Genomic DNA, 8,973 nt, shown 5'->3' with positions numbered 1-8,973 from the left:
CCTACCTCACTTGTTATATAGGAAGTGACTATTTGGCAAATGACCAGGAGCATAAATTAAACTCCATAGATAACTCAGATTACCTGTGCAAGGCAAGCAAGATATGGATTGTTTAAAATTCTATAAGTACTAAATATACAGTTTAATGAGAATGCTGGTCTTCATACAGACCTCTGATCCTGGGCAATAGGGGGCCATATTATATACGTTGAGGAACAGTGAGAGAATTGAAGGGCAAAGATTTACTGCTAAGATTATATTTGGAGAGAGTAGAGTTTGGAAAGGAGGATGGGAATACAAAGGTTTTATGGAAAGAAAATTAGATTTAAGATTAGGAGAATTGTTGAGTCTTTTTTTTTGGCAAATATATCAGAGTGGTTTGCCATTTCCTTCTCCAACCCATTTTACAAATTAAGAACTGAGGCAAACAGGGTTAAGTGACTTGCTTAGGGTTGCACAGCTAGTATCTTAGGCCAGATTTGAACTCAGGAAGATGAGTCTTCCGAATTCCAAGTCCACTACTCTATTCACTTTCACCACCCAATTACTCTGGTTAGGAGGTTAGGAGAAACCTAAGTTTAAATTCTAGCTCTGAAACAAACTGGTTATGTGATGTTGGGTAAGTCACAACTTCTGTGAGTTTCAGCCTCCTCATCTATAGAATGGGGATACTACTACTTGCAATCTCCGCTTCACAGAGTCATTGTGAGTAAAGCACTCTGATAGCATTATATAATTGCAGCTAGCATTTATATACCCCTTTTGTAGTGAGAATGCTTGTTGCCTTGGCAATAAATTATTCCATCTTTTTGGCCACCATCCATCTTTGATTTTCATAACTTGTTTTTCAATACTTTTAGTTGTTTTTCAATATTAAGATAAGTGTGTGGTATAGGTTGCTAAACAATATGTTTGTATTCATAAACCAATAGTAAACATATGAGACCCCCAGATAACAGACCACCAATGGACAAATTGGGTAAATAATTGACATTAATTTATGTCATCAAGAATCAATCAAACTAATTGATAAACAAATTCGGTCATTGGCTTACCAATCAAAATAGCTAGAATTGTAAGAAACTCATTCGAGAGCCCCAGCCTCCAGTTTGTCCTTGGGTCTCCACCAAGGGAACTCCTTGCATTCCCCTCCCCTTAAACACTCCTACCTTCACCCTACTCAGACATGCTGATAATCATCAACCCTGTTAGTATTCCCTTGACCACAATGCTGATCAATCACCAGATTTGCTGACTTTCCAGGCAATCACCTCAGAAGGAAGCAACCCAACATCTGGCTGGGAGGACAGGAAACCTTGTCTCATAGAGTACCAGTATAAGACATGCTTACTGATTAACTCTAGGAAAATCAGATTGACAGTTTGTTCCTGGTAGGCTTAATATTTGTATTGCTTAATAGAAAATATGAACTGTTGTTTGCATGCATTTGATTAATAAAGTTTGATTGCTGGCACTGAGAAGTATAAATCAAATTAGTGATTACATTGCACTAGTTAACATAAGAAATAGTAAATTGGTTTTGCATGTGCACTGTATGTCACATCTTTAAGGTTTATAAAACATAATATGTGAGGGCAGCTAGGTGGCGTAGTGGATAAAGCACAGGCCCTGGATTCAGGAGGATCTGAGTTCAAATCTGGCCTCAGACACTTGACACTTACTAGCTGTGTGATCCTGGGCAGGTCACTTAACCCTCATCGCCCCACCAAAACAAAAAAACAAACAAAAAACATAATATGCTATCTCATTTGATCCTCACAACAACTCTAGAAGGTAGGTACTATTAGTATGCCCATTTTACAAATGAGGAAATTGAGGCAGAGAGAAGTCAAGGGACTCGCCCAGGGTTAAGTAGCTAATAAGAGTCTAAGGCAGGATTCAAACTCAGATCTTTCTGACTCCAGATCCAGCACTCCACATTGTGCCACCTAACTGCTTATGTACTTGTGGGTGAAGATGGAGATCAAAGAAATAATTCCATTTATCTCACAACGGCTCTTTTAAGTAAGTACTATGCACATTACCCCCATTTTAAACATGAGAAAACAGACTCAGAGGTTAAATGATTCACACACAGTCACATAGCTAGGATATGTCAGAAGTGGTGGTCAAACCCAGGTCTTCTTGGCTTTAAGTCCATTCTTTTCATTATGCCTCATCACCTCTTCCTCTAGTTTGAAGCTTTGTCATGTTTTCTTTATGGCTATTTAGTGTGGCATAGGATCTTTCATCCAATGAGCAGTCAACACTGCCTCCTCTGTCACAGCTCTGTCATCAACGAGCCGTGTGATTTACAGAAAGACCTATAACCTCTCTGAGCTTCAGATGATCTCTAAGATCCTTCCTAATACAAATGATTCATGATTCCACAGACTATATACTTACTGGGTTCTGAGGAAGACAAAGTAAGGCAGTTCCTTCCATCAAGAGCTTATATTCTAGTAGGTATTACAAATAACTAATAAAACATAAATGTAAGGGTGGGGGGCCACACTGAGACTTCAGTAAAAGCTGAAGGTTTGCAGAGGCTAGAAGACAGACATTAAAAGGCAATAGCGGGGGCGCAGCTAGGTGGCACAGTGGATAAAGCACCAGCCCTGGATTCAGGAGGACCTGAGTTCAAATTGGGCCTCAGACACTTGACACTTAATAGCTGTGTGACCCTGGGCAAGTCACTTAACCCTCATTGCCCCGTGCCCTCCCCCCCCCCCCAAAAAAGGCAATAGGAGAAAGCTTTGAACACAAAATAAACATTCCCTATCCTGGAAAGGGTGGGAAGGCTTGACTACTTCATCTAAATCTGAAAAGATCAGCATGGTAGTGAATATACCAGAAGGCCACAGACTGCACTCCCAACTTTGCCCCTAGCCACTCATGTACATAAGATATCCCAAGTTGGTTAGGAGGTGAATATGACCAAACTAAAACTAATCACCTAAGGCTACAAGGAGGGAAGTGGTTGGAGAACCAGGGAGAACTGGTCCCTAGAAGAGGGAAACTTCCCATTTGTGTGGAAGTGGCAGCCTCAGAGCTCTAATATTCTACAGATCCTAAGCTGGAGGTCATTTCCCTAGTGGGAAGACCTTTGTAGTATTATAGCTATAAAGAACTCAGAAGCTGTACCACACAGCCCAGACAGTGGCTAAAAGTGGAAGGAGATGACAGCTGCCCATTGAACTGAGGCCAAAAGACTAATAGATCTTACAGTTCAGCAGAGATGCTGCACCCCTAGAAGGGTCCAGCCCACCTGGCCTAGCACGAGAGCAGCTGCCTAGTGGCAGAACAGCTTCCCAGGCTTCAATAGCAGCTGCTGCCCAGAAGCAGAGCAACCAGCCCTGCCCCATCCAACATCAGGGGAACCTCATGAGAAGGCAGCAGAAGCACTGAGACTTGACTCAGCTCAGCAGCAAAGAAAGCCCATCCAGCAGAGATATCACACTTCCAGAGGGGAAAACCCAGAAGGGTGAGTTTTATAAGGACCTTCTGGAGACAGAGAAAGAACAGCTGAATCTGGCAGTTCAGGGATTAGGAGTGGCTTTGGCCATGTGTGTGCCCTACACCCGCTGTGCCTACTCTGGGTGTATTTTGGGGAGACTAGACTACCAGGGGATTCTGAGTGTTTTGTGGTACAGTGTATGTGATCCCCAGTATTGGGGAAAATTCTGTGTAACTGCGGTTTTTGTTACGACATTTAAATAAATGCCTTTGCTAAAGATAAATGGGTCTACCAGGGAGGGGAAGAGAAAGGAATAAGCATTTATATGTGCCAGGCATTGTAATTAGTGCTTTACAAATATCTCATTTGATCCTCACAACAACCCCATGAGGTAGGTACTGTTATTATCCCTCTTTTATGGTTGAGGAAACAGAGCCAAACAAAAGTTAAGTGACTTGAACAGGGTCAAAAAGCTAGTAAGCATTGAAGGCTGGCTTTGAACTCAGGTCTTCCTGACCCAGGCTCAGTACTCTATCCACTTCACTGATTAGCTGCCTACTAGTTGACTATTAATGGGCAGTACAACCACTGAGACCTCATGAGCAAGCATTTAGGACAACAGCCACAGATAGGTTACCCCTTAGAGCCCTGGGGGTTGTAAATCACCTCACCTGTGGGGATCCAACCAGCCAATGGAGATGTGAAGAGGCCAAGTGAAACCTTAAGGGTTACATAAACCTAAGTGCCTAAGATAGGTACAAAGTGTATGTCTGTTAAGAGGAGCAGCTACTGCACAAAAGATGTTACAAATAATTGATAGCAAGAAAAATATGTTCATTAGAGAGTTAAAGAGGACTGTGGCATGTTTATTTATAGGAGGTAGCATCAGGAGCAGCAATGAGGCAGAAAAGAGAAGACTAAGTTTTATGAAGACTCCAAGAAGGAATTTTCCTTCAGGAGGATCTGAGTTCAAATCCGACCTCAGACACTTGATACTTACTAGCTATGTGACCCTGGGCAAGTCACTTGCCCTGCACGAAAAAAAAAAAGGGAAAAAAAAGGAATTGTCTTTAAGCTTTCTATCTTCCCCACATCCTAGCACAGTACCCAGTGAATGTTTAATAAATGTCTATTTAATGCTTTACATAATTGCACATGTATAATCTATATCTCTTTGCTTACTGCCTGGGGTGGGGGGACAGGAGAGGGAGAGGGAAATTTGGAACTCAAAACTTTAAATAAAAATATTTATTAAAAATTTAAAAAATAGGGGGCAGCTAGGTGGCACAGTGAATAGAGCACCGGCCCTGGAGTCAGGAGTACCTGAGTTCAAATCCGGCCTCAGACACTTGACACTTACTAGCTGTGTGACCTTGGGCAAGTCACTTAAGCCCAATTGCCTCACTAAAAAAAAATAAATAAATAAAAAATAAATGTCTATTTAATTGAATGGAATGGAATGACTTCCTTAGAATGGAAAAAGCAGCATTTATTCCATGCAGACTAGGCTAGTTTTCCCCTTAGAGTCAATGTAACCATATTCAAAACTTAATTGATTAACTTTCTGATTGTGTAAAAGCAATCATGAGCTGATCAGCCTTGACACATCCTGCTGATTGGGCACAGCACTGTAGCAAATATAAGTCAGGAGAGTTTCCCACAACTGACTCAAAACTGTATTCTTACTGAATATTTTTCTATGCTATTATTGTTAAGTAATTTTCTGTTGTTAAATGGTCTCATTGTATTCCAATCCCAAGCCTGAATCACTAAACTGGCCTGACTCAGGCCTGGCCCAGAACTAACAGAGTAGAAGTTTTTAAAAATGTTAAAATGATAATATCAGAGAATGAGATTTAAATTTCAAGGCCTCAAGACAGCACACATAGAGGGTTGGACTTGATCTCTGAAGTTTCTTTTAATTATAAATCCAATGATCCTATAATAAGGATAAATATATATAATACCCAAGGATCCTATAATAAGGGCTCTGGATTAGTGGACTGCAGGCTCAATACAAGTCTACAGTATGACATGGCAGACAAAAAAAAACTAATGAAAATCTAGACTGAATACATTAATAGTATTCAGAACAAAGAAGGACATATTCTTGCTATACCGTGTCTGTACCTAGATTATTGTGAACAATTCTAGGTGCCTTATTTTAGGAAAGACTAACAAATTGGAATATGACAAGAGATGTGAATCCAAAATGGTAGAGGGACTCTAAAAGAATGTCATTGAAGGAACTAGGGAAATTTAACCTAAAGAAAAGAAGACTAAGAGAAGGAACATGTGATCAGTGTAGAATTGACAGCCTCTGGAGGTAGTGAGCTGGTATCCACTGGGAGTCATCAAGAAAAAGCTGCATAAGCACTTTTTAGTGATATTGTAAAGGGAGATTGAGGTAGATGACTCCTAAAATCCCTTTGAACTCTGAGATTTGATGGCTCTTGGAATAAGTGAGAACCTTGTTTTGTTTTGTTTTGGACCTAACTTATTTTTATTGGAATTTAGAACTCCCCATGAGGAAACTTCCTCTATTAATGGAGACCAACATTTGCTGTGCAATTTTTCTTCTTAGAGAGTTGTCTCAGGGCATTGAGAGTTTATGTGATTTGTTCAGAGTCACATAAGCAGGGGCAGCTAGGTGGCACAGTGGATAAAGCACCGGCCCTGGATTCAGGAGGACCTGAGTTCAAATCCGGCCTCAGACACTTACTAGCTGTGTGACCCTGGGCAAGTCACTTAACCCTCATTGCCTGCCAATAAAGCAAAAACAAAACCAAAAAAGCAGAGTCACATAAGCAGTGTGTCAGAGCCAGCACTTGAATCCAGATCTTCCTGACTCCTTATATAATCAATTAATAATGAAAACAGAGGACTTAGTTAAAAGAAATAGCTCTAGGGGCAGCTAGATGGCACAGTGGATAGAGCTCCGGCCCTGGAATCAGGAGTACCTGAGTTCAAATCCGGCCTCAGACACTTAACACTTACTAGCTGTGTGACCCTAGGCAAGTCACTTAACCCCAATTGCCTCACTAAAAAAAAAAAAAAAGAAATAGCTCTACTTCCGGAGGAAAGACAGTGAGCTCTCGAACTCATGACACAATCGCTCCAAAAAACATCCAAATAATGCCATAGGAAAATGCCTGGAGCAGCAAAATTCACAGAAGAATGTGCTGAAATCATCTTCTAACCAAGAACGGCTTGGAAGGTCAGAAGGAGGGAGCTGCTGTGCTAATGCAGGAGTTGAGCCCAACCCCACAGTCACCCTGATACAGATCCAGTCTCAGGAAGGCCACACCAGAGAAGGAGACCCCCAGAGCCTCTGAATCAGCTGAAGCACCAGTGTCGTCTAGAACTAAGCTCACAGTCTGGTGAGTGGGCTGAGCCCTGGGTAGCGGGGAGATTACAGGGGTCTATGCTGGTGCTAAGGCAGAACTTAGATTTTACACCCCTGCTGAGAACCAGGAGGTAGGCTCGAGTAGTAGTGGCCCAGGTGGGGGAGGGGCACAGGCTTGTAGGAGCTAACAACCACAACACACAAAGCTGGTTGATTAGCAAGTTGGTCTGGGGTCCTCTAAGGACCAGGGAACAGGGCTAGCGAGTGATGAACCTGATTCTCCTTAAATCATACCACCTGGGACTTCTTAAGCTTGGGATACTGCAGCCTGGAAACAGTGCCCCACTTTAAGGATCTAAAAGTCAAGTAAAAGAAAGGCAAGATGAGCAGACAGAGAAAGGTGAAGACTATAGAAAGTTTCTTCAGTAACAAGGAAGACTGAGGGGCACCCTCAGAGGAAGATGTCAACATCAGGGCCCCTATATCTAAAGCTTCCAAGAAAAATATGAATTGGTCTCAGGCCATAGAGGTGCTCAAAAAGGACTTTGAAGATAAAGTTAGAGAGGTAGAGGAAAAAAATAGAAAGAGAAATGAGGGTGATGCAGGAAAGACATGAGAAAAAAGTCAACAGCTTGAAAAGCCAAATGGAAAAGCTCTCTGATGAAAATAATTGCCTAAGAATTAGGATTGAACAAATGAAAAAAAAAATGAAAACAGAATAATTTAACAGAACAAGCTCTGGGATAGGTGGTAGGATAACTGGATTCTAATCTCAGCTCTTTACAATCATGAAAACTTCTCAATAACTCATCTCTTTGAATGTGTAGCACTTGTAGATTCCAGAATTACTTTTCCAGCCTACTTGTACTCTAGGAGGTTGGTTCCCCAAGATGGCAGCTAGCTATATCTCCCTCAGGAGCCTATAGGGTAACCCCTTGGAGTTGAACTGTCTTTCTATTGCCATCTATTCTGTTGTGTTCTCTCCAGTAGCAATTGCCAGTTACAGTTAGTACCTCCCCTATATAACTGACTAACCCAGTAATTAATGCTCCAATATCATTTAACCAATTCATATTAATTAGCTTTTTACAAAGGAATATTTACTGAGAGAAATATATCCACATATATATACATGCTGAACTTGGGGTACACTCTCTCCTCTACCTATTTGGTCCTTGTGGATAGTGGGTTCAGATTTAAAGAGACTGCAACAAAGCATTTGCCCCAACAAGTTCACTTTAGAATGCTGAAGAGCTTCTGGATGAGTTACTCTCTTGATGTAGGACATGACTTCTTGGCTGCTGGTGATCTACTGCTAGGCTGAGTCTCACAGGTTGGTCCTTGGGGTTATATTCCTCACTAGGCTCAGATCCTGGCTGACTCTGGTATAGATTGCAGGTCCTGAGCTTCTCATGCTCTTTTGATCTGTGAGCATTCTCTAGTCTGACCCAAACCTGGCATGCTGTTCTCTGACCATTTTCATGCCATGCCACTGTGCACGAATACACACCTATGTTCCCTGTTCCCTATTCCCTTAGCCTTGGCTTTTCACCTCTAGTTATGGTAAACAAATCAACACAACCATTATGGGAAAGGATATGCCAATGAGTTGCTCTTTGTTTCCACTCCCCATCTCTATGACTTCCAAGACTCCTCCCCAGACTCCTCCCTAGCCACTACTCCTATATATGCTATATGTGTTGTCTTCCTATATTAAAATGTAAGTTTCTTTAGGGCAGGAATTGTCTTGCTTTTTAAAAATTTATATCCCCAGTGCTTAGCGCAGTGCCTGACACATAGAAAGCACTTAATAAATGCTTTTTTCATTAATTCATGAGAGATTTCCTATAGATGGCATCATCCTCTAGTCCAGGGCTTCTTAAACTTTTTCTACGCATGATCCTCTTTCACCTGAGAAATTTTTACACAACCTCGGGTATATAAGCATATAGAATAGGTATACATAACATTTACTGTTGCCAAATTTTTCACGACCCCCCACATTCAGTTACACAACCCCATATGGATTGTGTTTAAGAAGCTAGGCTTTAGGGGGGCAGCTAGGTGGTGCAGTGGTTAGAGCACCGGCCCTGGATTCAGGAGGACCTGAGTTCAAATCTGGCCTCAGACACTTAACAATTACTAGCTGTGTGACCCTGGGCAAGTCACT

The sequence above is a fragment of the Dromiciops gliroides genome, chromosome 2, assembly GCF_019393635.1.
Source record: "Dromiciops gliroides isolate mDroGli1 chromosome 2, mDroGli1.pri, whole genome shotgun sequence".
Taxonomy (NCBI): Eukaryota; Metazoa; Chordata; class Mammalia; order Microbiotheria; family Microbiotheriidae; genus Dromiciops; species Dromiciops gliroides.
This window is presented reverse-complemented; position numbering follows the sequence as displayed.